The 17,283-nt window shown below is 45.4% G+C and overlaps 1 pseudogene; it reads right to left on the bottom strand.

Moving 5' to 3' along the window:
• Window positions 1-2,128: 2,128 nt before the first annotated feature.
• On the bottom strand, window positions 2,129-2,769 carry LOC124699187 (annotated as a pseudogene).
• Between the last annotated feature and the right edge of the window lie 14,514 nt (window positions 2,770-17,283).

Here is a 17,283-nt window from a genome sequence, read left to right as displayed (position 1 = left end):
ATAGCTTCCAACCGGGCCAATTCTCTTTTTAGACAAAAAAAAAAAACACTACACCTAACTTTGATTAAATATAGCCCAAATGGTAGATACATTGTGCTTACGATCAGCTTAGACTCAACGTACAAGATAAACACACATAAGATAAAACATAAAAAACACAGCTTGAGATAGGGAGGCCATCGTCAACCGCCGCGGCCAAAACCAACAAGGCAATTGAGGTCTTAGGGAGGCACCACCGAATCATCTCGCCCTCTCGTCTGCTGCGTCAAGACAACACCTAGGCCCAAATGGCCAAATCCCGTGGTCTTCTCCTCCGAAAAAGGACCCTGCCCTCTCACCCTAGTTCGAAGGGTGTCACATCGTCGAAAGGCAAAGAAGTTCACCCTGGAACACAAAAGAACATTGAGTACCATGGGGAAGAGACAACATGAATGCCCAGAGAGATCCACATGATGACAACCGCCACCCATGTCTCACCCCATATCGCCAGAAAAAAGTTGTTAGACAAAGACACAACGAAGAAGAACAGGCGAAAGAGAACAACTGCACCATTGCAGATTATCAGGGAAAACCAAAGAACTAGAAACATCACACGGGGATGCTCCCTTAGAGGGAACCCTATCCCCTTTCGCCCAGGCTCGAGGGCACCAGACCAGGAACCCAACAAACATGTACGAGGTATTGTCGTCGCAGAACACATCGAGCTACAACAACCACCTATAGTCATACCACTGCTTGTCTACTGCCTCTACAGTACCAAGGCCGCATCTCTAGGAAGGGGAGTACTGCCAAAATTCCACCACCGTGCGACTGGAGGACAAAGGGTTATTATTCAAGCAGAGGAGGGGTTGTAATTGGGAGATAATCGGATGAAGTCTCAAGAAGAAAAACGACACCCACATCATCACCGTCTTGTCCGTCACCGTCAACCAAGAGTTTCCCCATGTGGCTGCGAAGTACCCAGATGTGGTGAGGAAAGACTTGTAGGATCTAGATCTAGCACGGGAATGAGCATAAGTAACAGGGAGAGGGAGCTTAATCTTTTTCTTTGGATCTAGAGCTAGTACCAGCAGAGCATCCTCCAGTCCATGGCCTCCATCCGCCGTCACCTCGCCACCCATGTGGTTGTGAAGTAGGCATCAAGGACCACCTAAGTTTCCCACAGAATGATCGACACCACCTTGTTTGCTTGAATCCCCCACCCTATCTCCCAAAGACCTCCACACGAGGCAAAGTGGTGATGTCCCCTCCGCCACCTTCAACCGATGTTGCACGAGTTTGCCCAGGAGCACCATTGGCGGTGGCAAGGAGGGATGGCTAAAGGAGGGGAGGGGAGGTAGTGGGGGATAAGATTTTGCCTAGAGTCATCTTCTCATATCATTTCTTAGGTGATTGCTTCAAGCCGTGCAAGGAGCATCGACTATCAAGTAGCTTGCTGAAACCGGTTAAAGGACCTCAATGCGTCGGCGCATTGCTCTGATGGCCATGGTGCCCTAACATCCACCAATCAAGGCCGCCACTGTAGTGGCCATGCCGTAAGATAGTTCCCTCGGCGAGACAACAATGTTGGAGGAATGCAACGAGGCATGGGTAGGTGTGTGAGACTATTGTTTCCCATTCTATTCGGTGGCGGAGGCAGGGGACCAGCAGGGCCTAGCCTCCCCCCTAAGTTCTAATATTTTCTCTTTGGTCCTCTCTTATTTACCTTAAGTGCTACATATTTTTGTGCTTTGCCTCCCCCAATTTTTGAATTTTGTGCTTTGCCCTCGATTATTTATTCCTGCCTTCAGTCCTGATTCTACTCCATTTTCGTTTTCACCTGGTTTACCTCTAATTATATACTACTTCCTCCCAATTCATAGGGCTTGCAGCGTATTCCTAGGTTGTCAATTTGACTAACATAATATTATTTATATAATATAAAAATTATATCATTAGAAAGTAGAACATCTAAGCTTTCTAATGATATATATTTTGTAATACATATATTGCATTATCATTGTAGAATTTAAAACCTAGGAACACGCGTAAGCCCTATGAACTGGGACGAAGGGAGTAGCAATTCTAGATGCAGTTGTTCGTCGAGCTTTGGATATATACATGTCCCATCACTTAGACAAAAAAACCATTCAACCTAAATCTACCATAACATAACAAATGTCGAGAAAGTGAAACAATGAAAGAATGAACACATCACCGCACTGTACATATATGATCGACGAAGCGAGCCTTAGAAAAAATGATGATATGTGAGAGTCGATCGATCAGGCCATCATCATGACCCTGAACTCGTCGAATGAGAGTGCGCCGTAACCTGCAGATCATGGCCCTGCAGTCCTCCACGCCCAGCTCGTGCGACCCCAGTCTGCTCAACGTCCGCCTCAGGCTCGCCGGCGTGATCGTCGTCGTCGCCGTGTCTTTTGTCGACGAGCATGCATACATACCGAACGCCTCCTTTAGGCACCTTTGTCTGATGACGACGTCGTCGTCATCTTTATGGGCGCCGGCGGCTAGCCTCGAGAACTCTTCTTGGCTCAGCAGCCCGTCGCAGTCGGCGTCCGCCGCCGTTAGGATTGCCTCCGCTTCCTCCTCTGACACGTCCTCTCCCGGGGTAGCAGCCATGCCGCGACGCAGCTCGGATGCAGATAACTTACCGTCGCCGTCCTCGTCGAAGGCGGCGAACACCGAGGTTGCCTCCATGGTCACGGGGATCTTGCTTTGCTTTTCACTAAACTTTGCAGCTAGCTGACTTGTAAGCGGGCAACTTGATTTGTCTACCTTGAATGGATTGATGATACGGCGTGTGTGGTGGTTTATATATATAGAGGCGAACATGGAGGCGATATGAAAGTTAGTTGGGATCGATGTAAGGAATGCGTCAGCGACGACAACTTAGTTTCCGTGTCATTTTCCACAGCACATGCATATTTTTCGATCTTCCGTGTTTTCTCCGCGTATAAGGACCTTGACGATGGTGGTATCGTGCTTTCCGTCGACCTTAATTCCTTATCTTGTATCAATAAGTTAAGCACCAGAAGACTAATTTATAGCCAAGTGTTAGGAGATGAGATGGAAGTGAAATAAACCCAATATAATTATGAATGACAGCCCGTGGAAGGATGGATATGAGATGGAAATGAAGCTGATATATACGCGGTGTCAATGGCCGGTCGGCGATGCGTCACCGCGCGCCACACACTACACGAAACAGTCAATGACTCAATGTACCGACGGCCAGAAGCTTTCGGCATAGGCCCATTTGGCCGTCGGCGTAGGGTTATGCCGACGGCCCATTTACATCTCACGACATCGGTATAGGCGAGTTTGTCGTTGGCATAGAAAAAAACGTTGGCATATCATCAGGCTGGCCGTCAGCGTAGAAAAAGCCGTCGTCGTAGAGGATAACGGCCGTTTGTCAGTTTTTCCAAAAAAGTTATTTTTTTTTATTTTTCTGAATTGTTTAATAATTTTATCTCTAAGAATGTTTAATATAAGGTCGGATTACTTATTAATAGTTAAACTTCCCACTCAGTCATCTATCTTCAAACTGCTCCCATCGCAGCACACTTTCTTTCCGGGTGAGCTTTCGGCAGAGAAGTTATATTTTGTTGATAATAGTACCCTAGCAATCCTATTAATCCTTGGACCACGATGTCACCTTCTTTATTATTTTGATTCCAAAAAATTATTTAACTAAGCAACAATGAATAAGTGATAATAATCTTGAATTCAAATAACAATAAAATGACTTTAATTTTTTTACCGAAATCCAAAACCTGAATAATATCCTATCTTTTATTCTGAGGAATCTAAAAAATATTAAAATGTCCGTAGACGGTGGAAATCTGATATAAATTTCTGTAGATACATTTTTATATAAAAAACGTTTTCATCGAAGGTCGTATGTAACCAGAAAAGCCGTTTTACCGAAACATGACGCCATTTTGCAAAACAAGTTAAAATTCATATTTGTTAATTTCCCTTGCAACTAGATGACATAACACATAGACATGTCGAAGGATTTTTTTTTTTGCATTTTTATCAATTCTTTTTTATTTTTTAAAAAACTAGAAAGGCGATCCTATGGGGGTGCGTGGGACAAAAACTTTTTTTATAACTAGGCCGTCGGCGGCGTAGGTGTGATGCTGTCACTTCGCCATGACGGCTAAGTCTACGGCGACCGCTTGGCTAGTGTTGCGTCGAGGGTTTTTTGTACGCTGATGGCTGCCGTCAGTCTATCTGGGCCTACACTGATGGCTGAACCGCCTGTGCTCCGGTGTCCCCCCCCTGGCGAACGACGTTGGGGTGAAAAACACATTGACGGTCAAGATTACCCGATACCCCTTCGGCGTTGTGTATAGCGGGCCGCGCGGATGCATTTGTACGGTATTCTGTACGTATACGGTTTGCGACGTGGCCAGCAACGTGGCAAGGAAGAGGAGGCGTCGGTGACGTGTAGTCAGACGTGGCTAGGGAGCGTAATCGTCGGGGAATATAAAAGCCTTCCGTCTGGCACGCCCGCTGCCATTTCCCCCCGTTCCCCATCTTCTCCCTCTCGCTCACTCCGCCAAAAAACCCGCCTCCCTCTCCCTCACTCCGCCCGCCGGTAGATTAGGTATTAGATCGTCGGCGATCCAGTAGATCCGTACGCGATGGATGCTCGGGGGAGCTGCGGCGGAGGATGTGAAGACGGTGGCGGTGGTGGAAGTTGATCCATCGGCGCGAGCGGTTGGAGGGAAAGCGGTGCTCGGAGGGTCGGCGGTCGCTGCGAGGACCACCGCCGTGGAGTCCTCCATCATCGGGTCGGTGGTCGTCGGCACGGTGGTGGCGGCAACGGCCGATGTGGATGCGGGCGGAGATGCTGCCGCAGCCGTGAAGGTGGCGTCGGATCTTGTGGAGGAGGCTTCATCCTCCGCGGCGGTGAAGACGGTGGCGGATCTGGTGGCTGCGCCGGCTGCCGGCGACGTCAGTGAGGTGCAGGCGGACATGCAGATGGAGGTAAGTTCTCTCGTCCCTTGTTTTTGCTTTCGATTGCGGGTCTACGAGATGCATGGGGGAGTGCCTTGGAGATGAGAATGACCTAGGAAGAACGATTGATTTTTGTATGTTTTTTAAATGCTGGACATCGATGGATCTTGGGCGTAGTCATTTTGCTGTAGAGATATCTTGCTATGCCGGTTAATATGTAAGAAAGAAATAGTTGGTACCTATGATCGGATTTTTGTTGCAACAGAGATTTTTGTAGGTTTATATTGGGTTGTGAATGCAATAAATAACCTAGCCCGTTGTATTGATTCGTGATTGATGGTGGATATGAATTGCAATATGGGTTGTAAGTGAGAAAAACCAGTATTGTTGATTTGTTTCCTGATTTATGCTAGTTATGAGTTGCAATGTGGGTTACAAGTAACATTTGGTGACATAAGAATTAACTTAAATTTTAGTAGACTCACAATTATTGAGACAGAAATATTAAATTGATCTATTCAATGCTTTGTCAACTCCTATCTAGATTAAGATATCATTAACTACATTTTAAAGCTTGATATTCATATGTTGCCTGGTACAAATAGCTTGAAATTAGAAAAATTAGTGATAGATAACTTGCTTGTATGAGCATACATGTTTGCAAAGTTATCATTGACAAAGTGATGCTACTCTGTAGCAAATTTTAGCACTGATGGGCCACTACCAATAAGAACAAATTCCTTTCTTATTTGACAAGGGAAATTTTAGCACTGATGGGGCACTACCAATTAGCAAAATGAAGCTTGTTGACTTATTGCAGTTGTGATGCATTGCTTAACAGAGCAGACAATATAATTCCCTTGTCAATGATAACTTTGCATGATCATGTAGTTTGGAGTATAATGTAAGTTTGCATGATCAGGTAGTTCTGATGCATTGCTTAACAGAGCAGACAATATAATTCCCTTGTCAATGATAACTTTGCATGATGAGGCAGACAATATAATTCCCTTGTCAAAGCATGATCGGGCTAGGTGCTAGCATAATGTAACTATAAATATAATTCCCTTATATGCATGATCAGGTAGTTTGGAGTATACATAAGATATAATGAAAGAATAATTAAGATGATCTATTTGGTATGCATAGTATTTGGATGTTATTTTCCTTAAGGTGATTACTGTGGTGACTTATCTTATTTCTATGAAGGCTGGTGAAGGTTCCAGGAAGCGGAAGCGCGAGGAGGAGCAGCATGTGCCTCCTCCAATCCAGGAGCTAGAGCCTGTCCCTCCTCCAATCCAGGAGGAGGAAGAACCTGTGCCAGCTCCATCAGTGCCAGCTCCACCAGTGCCAGCTCCACCAGTGCCAGCTCCACCAGTGCCTGCTCCACCAGTGCCTGCTCCACCTGTCCCTGCTCCATATGAGGAGTTGCAGGATTCAGATGGCTCCCTGGAGGTGAGCTATACAAGTTGTTCTGTACCATTGCATGTATTTCATTGTGTTTGGTTTGTATCTGTAATCATAACTTGTACATTTTGTTGTTGTGCAAGATGACTCCCGAGATTCAGCCGAGTCCATGGACAGCAGGAACATTGGATCCTTCAAGACCAAGTCTGCTGCAGAAGCCGGATGTCGGGGCCTTCCCTTTCAAGAAGAGGGGAAGTACTTCTGTCCATGGCACAAGGTGAAGCCCAGGGATGGGAAGCTTAATAGCTCGAGGCAGCGACCGCGAGAGCTAGCCCGGACCGGCACCTCCAAGCGGATTAGGGCGGAGCATCATGGGCTTCTCTTGGTGCTTGCTATGGAGGATGCTTGAAGCCTAGCTCCCGTGGATGGTGGTTGCTCTGGTTGCTTTTGTAGATATGCTTTTGGTTTATGATGTTGGAACAACTGCTGCATGTTGTGTTGAACAATGTTTGGTTTGCTTTTGAACTGAGTTGTCAGACCATCTACTATAGTGATGGTCTTAATTACTGAATCTGTGTGGATCTATGTTGTGTGTTGAATTATTATGTAGGTTATGATGCTTAGCTCTGTGTTTCATTTGGAATGATGGTGGTTGCATGTTGCATTAATTTGTGAATGGAAGCACAGCTCAAGTTTAGCACAAGTTTGAAACATAAACAAAAAAACGTAATCCATAATTGAAAACAAAAATATGCATGTCTTTCATTAACATGATGAGGGCGTTTCTGAATCCTAGTGTATTAGTAGTGACAAATTTGCATATAGATGGTTAGGTAACATGGCTGTGGATTTACTGATATGCTAGCACACTATGAGTAATGCAAATTTAAATTTAATCCAAGTTAAATATTACAACAAATCATAGAAATATTGGAGCACATCAGCAAGAAATCATCCAAATATTAGAGCAGATCAGCAACAGTCCTTGCCTGTAAATATAGTAGAGCAAAGGGAAGTGTTTGGACGGAGGGGTTTCCGGACGAAAAGAGGGGGAATGTCCAAAAAATGACCAAACCACCATGGAATGGGGCATGATTTGGCACACTTGTGAAGCTTGTGATGTGAAACCTTGGTTGCTCAGTGTTTTCCCATTTTGGAGTTGGCTCCATGGTGGTCCCATGGTGTAGATGTGTCGAGATAGGGGTTTCCGGACGAAAAGAGGGGGAAATTCATGAAAAATGACCAAACCACCATGGAATGGGCCAAGATTTGGCACACTTGTGAACCTTGTGATGTGAAACCTTGGTTGCTCAGTGTTTTCCCATTTTGGAGTTGGCTCCATGGTGGCCCCATGGTGTAGATGTGTCGAGACAGGGGTTTCCGGACGAAAAGAGGGGGAAATTCATGAAAAATGACCAAACCACCATGGAATGGGCCAAGATTTGGCACACTTGTGAACCTTGTGATGTGAAACCTTGGTTGCTCAGTGTTTTCCCATTTTGGAGTTGGCTCCATGGTGGCCCCATGGTGTAGATGTGTCGAGACAGGGGTTTCCTGGACGAAAAGAGGGGGAAATTCATGAAAAATGACCAAACCACCATGGAATGGGCCAAGATTTGGCACACTTGTGAACCTTGTGATGTGAAACCTTGGTTGCTCAGTGTTTTCCCATTTTGGAGTTGGCTCCATGGTGGCCCCATGGTGTAGATGTGTCGAGACAGGGTTTCCGGACGAAAAGAGGGGGAAGTTCATGAAAAATGACCAAACCACCATGGATTGGGCCAAGATTTGGCACACTTGTGAACCTTGTGATGTGAAACCTTGGTTGCTTAGTGTTTTCCCATTTTGGAGTTGGCTCCATGGTGGCCCCATGGTGTAGATGTGTCGAGACAGGGGTTTCCGACGAAAAGAGGGGGAAATTCATGAAAAATGACCAAACCACCATGGAATGGGCCAAGATTTGGCACACTTGTGAACCTTGTGATGTGAAACCTTGGTTGCTTAGTGTTTTCCCATTTTGGAGTTGGCTCCATGGTGGCCCCATGGTGTAGATGTGTCGAGACAGGGGTTTCCGGACGAAAAGAGGGGGAAATTCATGAAAAATGACCAAACCACCATGGAATGGGCCAAGATTTGGCACACTTGTGAACCTTGTGATGTGAAACCTTGGTTGCTTAGTGTTTTCCCATTTTGGAGTTGGCTCCATGGTGGCCCCATGGTGTAGATGTGTCGAGACAGGGGTTTCCGACGAAAAGAGGGGGAAATTCATGAAAAATGACCAAACCACCATGGATTGGGCCAAGATTTGGCACACTTGTGAACCTTGTGATGTGAAACCTTGGTGCTAAGTGTTTTCCCATTTTGGAGTTGGCTCCATGGTGGGCCCATGGTGTAGATGTGTCGAGACAGGGGTTTCCCGACGAAAAGAGGGGGAAGTTCATGAAAAATGACCAAACCACCATGGAATGGGCCAAGATTTGGCACACTTGTGAACCTTGTGATGTGAAACCTTGGTTGCTCAGTGTTTTCCCATTTTGGAGTTGGCTCCATGGTGGCCCCATGGTCTAGATGTGTCGAGACAGGGGTTTCCGGACGAAAAGAGGGGGAAATTCATGAAAAATGACCAAACCACCATGGAATGGGGCATGATTTGGCACAATTGTGAAGCTTGTGATGTGAAACCTTGGTTGCTCAGTGTTTTCCCATTTTGGAGTTGGCTCCATGGTGGCCCCATGGTGTAGATGTGTCGAGACAGGGGTTTCCGGACGAAAAGAGGGGGAAATTCATGAAAAATGACCAAACCACCATGGATTGGGCCAAGATTTGGCACACTTGTGAACCTTGTGATGTGAAACCTTGGTTGCTCAGTGGTTTCCCATTTTGGAGTTGGCTCCATGGTGGCCCCATGGTGTAGATGTGTCGAGACAGGGGTTTCCGGACGAAAAGAGGGGGAAATTCATGAAAAATGACCAAACCACCATGGAATGGGCCAAGATTTGGCACACTTGTGAACCTTGTGATGTGAAACCTTGGTTGCTCAGTGTTTTCCCATTTTGGAGTTGGCTCCATGGTGGCCCCATGGTGTAGATGTGTCGAGACAGGGGTTTCCGGACGAAAAGAGGGGGAAATTCATGAAAAATGACCAAACCACCATGGATTGGGCCAATATTTGGCACACTTGTGAACCTTGTGATGTGAAACCTTGGTTGCTCAGTGTTTTCCCATTTTGGAGTTGGCTCCATGGTGGCCCCATGGTGTAGATGTGTCGAGACAGGGGTTTCCGACGAAAAGAGGGGGAAATTCATGAAAAATGACCAAACCACCATGGAATGGGCCAAGATTTGGCACACTTGTGAACCTTGTGATGTGAAACCTTGGTTGCTCAGTGTTTTCCCATTTTGGAGTTGGCTCCATGGTGGGCCCATGGTGTAGATGTGTCGAGACAGGGGTTTTCGGACGAAAAGAGGGGGAAGTTCATGAAAAATGACCAAACCACCATGGATTGGGCCAATATTTGGCACACTTGTGAACCTTGTGATGTGAAACCTTGGTTGCTAAGTTTTTTCCCATTTTGGAGTTGGCTCCATGGTGGCCCCATGGTGTAGATGTGTCGAGACAGGGGTTTCCGGACGAAAAGAGGGGGAAATTCATGAAAAATGACCAAACCACCATGGAATGGGCCAAGATTTGGCACACTTGTGAACCTTGTGATGTGAAACCTTGGTTGCTTAGTGTTTTCCCATTTTGGAGTTGGCTCCATGGTGGCCCCATGGTGTAGATGTGTCGAGACAGGGGTTTCCGGACGAAAAGAGGGGGAAATTCATGAAAAATGACCAAACCACCATGGATTGGGCCAAGATTTGGCACACTTGTGAACCTTGTGATGTGAAACCTTGGTGCTAAGTGTTTTCCCATTTTGGAGTTGGCTCCATGGTGGGCCCATGGTGTAGATGTGTCGAGACAGGGGTTTCCGGACGAAAAGAGGGGGAAGTTCATGAAAAATGACCAAACCACCATGGAATGGGCCAAGATTTGGCACACTTGTGAACCTTGTGATGTGAAACCTTGGTTGCTTAGTGTTTTCCCATTTTGGAGTTGGCTCCATGGTGGCCCCATGGTCTAGATGTGTCGAGACAGGGGTTTCCTGGACGAAAAGAGGGGGAAATTCATGAAAAATGACCAAACCACCATGGAATGGGGCATGATTTGGCACAATTGTGAAGCTTGTGATGTGAAACCTTGGTTGCTCAGTGTTTTCCCATTTTGGAGTTGGCTCCATGGTGGCCCCATGGTGTAGATGTGTCGAGACAGGGGTTTCCTGGACGAAAAGAGGGGGAAATTCATGAAAAATGACCAAACCACCATGGATTGGGCCAAGATTTGGCACACTTGTGAACCTTGTGATGTGAAACCTTGGTTGCTCAGTGTTTTCCCATTTTGGAGTTGGCTCCATGGTGGCCCCATGGTGTAGATGTGTCGAGACAGGGGTTTCCGGACGAAAAGAGGGGGAAATTCATGAAAAATGACCAAACCACCATGGAATGGGCCAAGATTTGGCACACTTGTGAACCTTGTGATGTGAAACCTTGGTTGCTCAGTGTTTTCCCATTTTGGAGTTGGCTCCATGGTGGCCCCATGGTGTAGATGTGTCGAGACGAGGGGTTTCCGACGAAAAGAGGGGGAAATTCATGAAAAATGACCAAACCACCATGGATTGGGCCAATATTTGGCACACTTGTGAACCTTGTGATGTGAAACCTTGGTTGCTCAGTGTTTTCCCATTTTGGAGTTGGCTCCATGGTGGCCCCATGGTGTAGATGTGTCGAGACAGGGGTTTCCGGACGAAAAGAGGGGGAAATTCATGAAAAATGACCAAACCACCATGGAATGGGCCAAGATTTGGCACACTTGTGAACCTTGTGATGTGAAACCTTGGTTGCTCAGTGTTTTCCCATTTTGGAGTTGGCTCCATGGTGGGCCCATGGTGTAGATGTGTCGAGACAGGGGTTTTCTGGACGAAAAGAGGGGGAAGTTCATGAAAAATGACCAAACCACCATGGATTGGGCCAAGATTTGGCACACTTGTGAACCTTGTGATGTGAAACCTTGGTTGCTAAGTTTTTTCCCATTTTGGAGTTGGCTCCATGGTGGCCCCATGGTGTAGATGTGTCGAGACAGGGTTTCCGGACGAAAAGAGGGGGAAGTTCATGAAAAATGACCAAACCACCATGGATTGGGCCAAGATTTGGCACACTTGTGAACCTTGTGATGTGAAACCTTGGTTGCTCAGTGTTTTCCCATTTTGGAGTTGGCTCCATGGTGGCCCCATGGTGTAGATGTGTCGAGACAGGGGTTTCCGGACGAAAAGAGGGGGAAATTCATGAAAAATGACCAAACCACCATGGAATGGGCCAAGATTTGGCACACTTGTGAACCTTGTGATGTGAAACCTTGGTTGCTCAGTGTTTTCCCATTTTGGAGTTGGCTCCATGGTGGCCCCATGGTGTAGATGTGTCGAGACAGGGGTTTCCGGACGAAAAGAGGGGGAAATTCATGAAAAATGACCAAACCACCATGGATTGGGCCAAGATTTGGCACACTTGTGAACCTTGTGATGTGAAACCTTGGTTGCTCAGTGTTTTCCCATTTTGGAGTTGGCTCCATGGTGGGCCCATGGTGTAGATGTGTCGAGACAGGGTTTCCGGACGAAAAGAGGGGGAAGTTCATGAAAAATGACCAAACCACCATGGATTGGGCCAAGATTTGGCACACTTGTGAACCTTGTGATGTGAAACCTTGGTTGCTCAGTGTTTTCCCATTTTGGAGTTGGCTCCATGGTGGCCCCATGGTGTAGATGTGTCGAGACGGGGTTTCCGGACGAAAAGAGGGGGAAGTTCATGAAAAATGACCAAACCACCATGGATTGGGCCAAGATTTGGAACACTTGTGAACCTTGTGATGTGAAACCTTGGTTGCTCAGTGTTTTCCCATTTTGGAGTTGGCTCCATGGTGGCCCCATGGTGTAGATGTGTCGAGACAGGGGTTTCCGGACGAAAAGAGGGGGTAACTTTCTTCATATTTGATAGATCTTAGTTTACAGACATAGATGTAATGTGCATGAAATAAAATTTGGAAATTATTATTTGTAAAAACCAGAATGCAATTTGAAACTTTGCATTGAAAATAATAATTACAAATATGGGACTTAAATTGCATTATTATGAGTTGGGACAACTTAATGGGCTTTCGGCCCATTTAATGATTCATGAATGCGTTGACAGGTACATTACGTGCGAGTAGTGCGGGGTGATTGGGTAGAAATAGTGCCGGTCGTGGACTCGTTGACCTAGTTCTCAACCTCCATCTTCCCACGTCCGCCGCCCCCCACCTGAACCACCGTCCGCCGCCCCCGAGCTGAACCACCGTCCGGCACCCCGCACATCACCGACCCTGGGACGCACATCTCTGTGGCGGCCACCGTCGTCTGTGCATCGACATCAAGATCTCTCCCGCGGCCACCGTGGGTGTCTGCTGCGGCCATCATCGTCTCTGCCGTGGACATCCTCGTATCTAGGGCGGCTACCGTCTCTGCCTCGACAAACGCAGGTATGCCGCGGCCACCATCATCTGTGACGCGACCATACTCTCTCTCACGGTCGCATCCTCCTCCCTCAACCCTAATTTCCTCACCACATGCGGTATAGATAGTCCTCATCACATGCAACACAAATGAACGATCCCGATAGTCATGTATCTCCACGAAATCATGCATGTTTGTCTATGTAACTGAGTCGTTAATTTATTTGTATTTACCCAGCCTCAGGTACTTACGACGTGATTCATATTGCTAGCTTGCACTTCATATATGTTAGAAGACGGAATACATCATTGTTATCACATGAAGTTCATACATGTTAGCAGACGAAGTACAGATGTGTTTTCACAGGAAGTTCATATATGATATGACATGAAGTTCAAATCTGTTATCACGTGAAGTTCGAATCTGTCGTCACATGATGTTGAAATCTGTTATTACGTAATTAAACCCGAGGGTATAGTGTATTAGTTTCATGTGATGCAGCTTGTACAATTTTATTTCCTACCTCGTATTAATTTCATGTTGTTCAATTGGTCTGCAGGATGCAAGACCCGGATGGGGAGATTTTCCGTGACATAATTAGGTGGCGTAAAGTCGTTGCCAGCAATGACCGACGAGCAACGAGACAAATTACGCACTTGTGCTGTTGGCCGATGCATGATCCAAATTCCATCCAGAAAGATACGGCCACTATTGGTCAAATACATGATGCAGGTTTATGACGAGGAAAAGGGTAGGTTCATCATTGAACCTAGGGTGGGTGAAATATCGGCAACAAATGAGGATGTGGAATGCTTGCTAGGATTACAGGATGAAGGCTTGTCGTCTGCTGATATTTTGGAAGAGGAAGGAGAAGAATGGAAAACAAACATACCTACTAGATTTCTTAGTAAAAAAACTGGCAATTTAGTCATGAAAGATATGATTAATGAAATCATTACATCAAAAGCCACAAATGACGACTTCCTTCGAAGAGCTGTCTTAATTCTTATAGGGCTTGTTCTAGCTCCTACTTCGACAGCTACGGTTTACAAGCCGTTCTATGCATTTGTGGAAACAATGTACAAGTTACACAACTTGAATTGGAACCAATTCACACTTGCATATGTCAGTGACCAGATCAGCCCTTGCCGGAGAGGAATATATGTTAGGCAGTGGCCGAAAGGCAATGTTGCAATTTTAGAGGTACATGTCCTTTAATGTTTTTTTTTTTGTATTTGTTGCAACATATACTAACTATCCTTTATATTTTTTTACATGTAGTACTTGTATTGGGAGAAAGTGCAACCTCTTGATGAGATAGTGATGACCCACAAGTATAGGGGATCGCAACAGTCTTCGAGGGAAGTAAAACCCAAATTTATTGATTCGACACAAGGGGAGGTAAAGAATACTTATAAGTCTTAACAACTGAGTTGTCAATTCAGCTGCACTGGAAAAGCACTAGCAACAGGGGTGATGTGAAAGTAGCAAGTGATATGAGAGCAGTAGTAAAAGTAACACAGCGAAGCAGTAATAGTAATATGAGAGCAATGGCACCGTAAAACAGCTTGACATGTAGAACGAGTATATGATGATGAAAGATGGACCGGGGTTCCCAGCTATCTACACTAGTGGTAACTCTCCAATAACAAGCGTTGGGTGAACAAATTACAGTCGGGCAATTGATAGGATTAAAATATCATTAAGACAGAATATCAAGATCATTAATCATGTAGGCATGTTTTCCAATAATAGTCGTACGTGCTCGCAATGAGAAACTTGCACAACATCTTTTGTCCTACCAGCCGGTGGCAGCCGGGCCTCAAGGGAAACTACTGGTATATTAAGGTACTCCTTTTAATAGAGCACCGGAGCAAAGCATTAACACTCCGTGAAAACATGTGTCCCTCACATCACCGCCATCCCTCCGGTTGTCCCGATTTCTGTCACTTCGGGGCCATTGGTTCCGGACGATGACATGTGCATACAACTTGTAGATACAATCTAAGCAATAATTATAAAGCTCAAATCTAAGATCATGCCACTCGGGCCCTAGTGACAAGCATTAAACACAACAAGATTGCAGCAACAATAACTTCATAAACTTTGTAGATAGACAATCATAACGTAACAATCCATCGGATCCCGACAAACACAACACCGATTACATCGGATGAATCTCAATCATGTAAGGCAGCTCATGAGATCATTGTATTGAAGTACATGGGGGAGAGAATACCAACTAGCTACAGCTAGAACCCGTAGTCCATGGGGGAACTACTCACGGAGCATGATGGAGGCGATGGCGTTGATGGAGATGGCTTCCGGGGCACTTCCCCGTCCCGGCAGGTGCCGGGACGAGACTTCTGTCCCCCGAATTGGAGTTTCGCGATGGTGGCGGCGCCCCGGAGTCTTTCTCGGAGTTTCGTCAAAAGGTAAGGTGTTTTTAGGTCGAAAGGGGTTTTATAGGCGAAGAGGCGGCGCAGGGGGCACTCAGGGCGCCACACCACGTGCCGGCGCGGGCCCAGGCCAGGCCGCGCCGCCCTATGGTGTGGTGGCCCTCCGGCCCCTCTCCGACTCTTCTTCGGTGTTCGGACGCTTCCGGAAAAATAGGAGGTTTGGTCTTCGTTTCGTCGAATTCCGAGAATATTGCCCGAACAGCCTTTTCGGAACCAAAAACATCGTAAAACAGAACTGGCACTGTGGCATCTTGTTAATAGGTTAGTTCCGAAAAACGCATAAAAACATTGTAAAGTGCAAGCAAAACATGTAAGTATTGTCATAAAACAAGCATGGAACGACAGAAATTATGGATACGTCGGGGACGTATCAGCATCCCCAAGCTTAGTTCCTGCTCGTCCCGAGCAGGTAAACGATAAAAAGAATAATTTCTGTAGTGACATGCTACTTACATAACCTTGATCAAACTATTACAAAGCATATGAAATGAATGAAGTGACTCAAGGCAATGATCTATAGTTGCTAACAAATAGATAACATATAGCAAAACTTTTAATGAAGAGTACTTTCAAGACAAGTATCAAAAGTCTTGCATAAGAGTTAACTCATAAAGCAATAAGTTCAAAGTAAAGGCATCGAAACAACACAAAGGAAGATATAAGTTTCAGCGGTTGCTTTCAACTTGTAACATGCATATCTCATGGATAATTGTCAACACAAAGTAATATGATGAATGCAAATATGCAAGTATGTAAGAATCAATGCACAGCTTGACACAAGTGTTTGCTTCTAAGATGGAAGGAAGTAGGTAAACTGACTCAACATAAAGTAAAAGAATGGCCCTTCAAAGAGGAAAGCATCGATTGCTATATTTGTGCTAGAGCTTTGGTTTTGAAAACATAAAGAGAGCATAAAAGTAAAGTTTTGAGAGGTGTTTGTTGTTGTCAACGAATGGTAGTGGGCACTCTAACCCCCTTGCCGGACAAACCTTCAAAGAGCGGCTCCCATGAATTATTTTTATTTTTGGGTGGCACTCCTTCCAACCTTTCTTTCACAAACCATGGCTAACCGAATCCTCGGGTGCCCGCCAACAATCTCATACCATGAAGGAGTGCCTTTTTATTTTAGTTTCATTATGATGATGACACTCCTCCCAACCTTTGCTTACACAAGCCATGGCTAACCGAATCCTCGGGTGCCGTCCAACAATCACATACCATGGAGGAGTGTCTATTTTGGTTAATTAATTTGGGAATGGGAATCCCATTGCCAGCTCTTTTTGCAAAATTATTGGATAAGCGGATGAAGCCACTAGTCCATTGGTGAAAGTTGCCCAACAAGATTGAAAGATAAACACCACATACTTCCTCATGAGCTATAAAACATTGACACAAATCAGAGGTAATAAATTTTGAATTGTTTAAAGGTAGCACTCAAGCAATTTACTTTGGAATGGCAGGAAATACCACATAGTAGGTAGGTATGGTGGACACAAATGGCATAGGTTTTGGCTCAAGGTTTTGGATGCACGAGAAGCATTCCCTCTCAGTACAAGGCTTTGGGCTAGCAAGGTTATTTGAAGCAAACACAAGTATGAACTGGTACATCAAAACTTACATAAGAACATATTGCAAGCATTATAATACTCTACACTGTCTTCCTTGTTGCTCAAACACTTTTACCAGAAAATATCTAGACCTTAAGAGAGACCAATTATGCAAACCAATTTCAACAAGCTCTACAGTAGTTCTCCACTAATAGGCTTAAACTACATGAAAAAACTTAATCATGATCTACTTGAGAGCTCAAAACAATTGCCAAGTGTCAAATTATCCAAGACATATGAGGCATTTTCTGTTTTCAACCAA

This window comes from Lolium rigidum, chromosome 3, assembly GCF_022539505.1.
Source record: "Lolium rigidum isolate FL_2022 chromosome 3, APGP_CSIRO_Lrig_0.1, whole genome shotgun sequence".
Lineage (NCBI taxonomy): Eukaryota > Viridiplantae > Streptophyta > Magnoliopsida > Poales > Poaceae > Lolium > Lolium rigidum.
The sequence above is the reverse complement of the archived record's forward strand: the minus strand, read 5'-3'. Positions and strand labels throughout refer to the sequence as shown.